The sequence below is a fragment of the Aplysia californica genome, unplaced genomic scaffold (genome assembly GCF_000002075.1).
Source record: "Aplysia californica isolate F4 #8 unplaced genomic scaffold, AplCal3.0 scaffold00475, whole genome shotgun sequence".
Classification (NCBI taxonomy): Eukaryota; Metazoa; Mollusca; class Gastropoda; order Aplysiida; family Aplysiidae; genus Aplysia; species Aplysia californica.
In genome coordinates, this window is record NW_004797745.1 from 57957 (window position 1) to 60345 (window position 2389).

The 2389-nt window shown below is 38.3% G+C and overlaps 1 protein-coding gene across 1 annotated transcript in view; it reads right to left on the reverse strand.

Moving 5' to 3' along the window:
• LOC101856751 (receptor-type guanylate cyclase Gyc76C) overlaps nucleotides 1-2389 on the reverse strand; it is a gene marked incomplete in the record, with an annotated part of 235481 nt that overhangs the window by 31724 nt on the left and 201368 nt on the right.

The window sequence follows — 2389 nt, forward strand, 5'->3', positions numbered from 1 at the left end:
TGTGTGTGTGTGTGTGTGTGTGTGTGTGTGTGTGTGTGTGTGTGTGTGTGTTAGTGTTTTGTTGTGAATTCTCATGCGTGTCTGACTTGGTAATTACAGCTGGTGGCAGAAAGCTCAAGGCATTGATAGACAAGATGCAACAAGCCAAACGATAACTCAAAACAGACAAAGGCAATAAATTGAACATTGTGAATAACACAATTTCTCCCCTGTTCTCTTCAAATGGTTTACTTCCACATCGATACAACTTAGATCCTTTAGAAAGTGGTTCTCTTCACCCCTGCCAGTCATGACATTCGGGACCAGCTTCAGACAGAGATCCATGACCAAATAATTCCTTAGTGAGATCGACCCACATGTTCAGGTTGCAGCAGTGAAAATGATTAAGCTTTACACAAGGAGACTAAAAGTAAAGCTGTACACCACTGACGCAGGTGGCATTTACGTTTAAAGAAATATAAAGTGAAGAAGTTTTAAGCCCCAGCCGACTCTTTTTATTTTTAGGGCATTAAGGAGACAGGCTGTTTTGACACTGGATGTCAGGGCCACTTCGGGCTAAGAAGGATACAGCATCCCAGCAGACAGACGGAGACACTCACATGAGAATCGAACTCAGGACTTCTGCGTGCTGCGGTAAAAGCTATAACTTCTACATCAAACACACTGGTAAGGGTGCTCTTTTTAAAAAATATAAGTAATGACGCAGGTGTCTCTAATCTGTCCCATATTTCTATGAGCATAAATTACATTATTCCCACATTTTGTATGTACATTTTTGTGTTTAAGTATACATGTATCTAGATATGTGTGCATGCTTATGAATGCCACTGTAACCCAAATTTCCCTACGTGGATCAATAAAGAGAAATTTATTTATTATATTTTATTTATCTATTTCCCCCTTCCGGTTTCTCCAACGTCTTAAAATGCATGTCTCTCATGCAAAAACCTCCGCTTCCGATCATAAAAGAAAAGCCCATGCGAATGTGACATCGAGATAAACTCGTAAAGTTTCCCCGTGCAGCAAAATTCAGAGCTCTCCAGATCATGGCTTTGTCTCGTACGAAGTTTTGTCGTTCAACAGTACCCCTATCCTTGTTTTAAAAAAAGAAGGCAAACGGTTCATTTCTTTTCTCTTTATTCAACTTGTTTTTCTTAGAAAGGTCGAACGTCCATAAATAGTTGATTGACAGACGTACAAAAAGTATGGGGTTCCTGCTTTTTATGGACTCAGGTGTAGAGCAGAGTGCTCTAATGACCAACTGAAACTTTCCGTGAGTATTTCTACCCAACTCTTTTATTGATTTCTATTTACAGGGTGATCCATAAAAAATACTCTATAACTTTTTTTTTTCTAAATACCTCGCGCAAATGTTGTCCAAGAAAGAAGCAATTTGGAACAGATAAACTTCATTCAAAAAGAATTTGTTTGACATAAAATTCATACAGAAGAAACTTATTTTCAGAACAGAAAAAGCCTACAAAAAACAACAACCCATAAACGCAAAATGCGCCAATTTTTAAAAAAGACACTCTCGCAAGGAAAGACATGAGACGAATGATTTGATTTTTGTCTTCTTTTTTTTCAAAAACATATATTTGTTCCTACCCCGTGACATTAAACAATATTTAACTTCTCTTAGGGAGTTAAAGAACTAACATTTTTGTTCTGGAATTTCTAAAACAAATGCTCCACATGTCCTCCTTTGGACTCCAAACATCTTTTAAAGCGTCGTTTGAAATGCTCGATGACGGCCAAATACAGTTCCCGCGGAATGTTTCTCACTATATCACGAATAGCTTGTTTCATAATTTCAATGTTTTCAAACTGGTTTGGAAATATCCTGTCCTTCAGATAACCCCACAATAAAAGTCTAAAGGATTCAGGTCAGGAGAATGCGGAGCCCACATGTGTTCACTTCTGCGACTGATCTCATGATCTCCAAAGTGCTCAGCTAGCCATGTCATTAATCTGACAGACATGTGTGGATTGGCCCCATCTAGCATGAACCACTGGTCTTGGCGATCCAAGTGCCGTGTCTCCCCAGAATTCTCTCCAGAATTTAATTTGTTACGACATTCTGTGGTAATGCGTACTGGAGCGTTGTGTAATAAAAGGGGATAAAAGCAAAAAAATGCAATGTTTTTTTAATACGCATTATACTTCAGAATTATTTAGTGGAATCATCCAAAATGAATATCAGTCAAATTCCTTTTGAATTAGGAATAGTGTGTTCAGATTTGAAGACGAAAGCTTCAGTGTGGAGGAAAATATTTACGAAAAAAGTTGTTAAGTTCTTTTTTGGATCACCCTGTATATTATTATGGCCTTGTTTAGAGTCTGTTGAACACAACTCAACTACGATCCTCCTACCTACCCGGCCCCAACC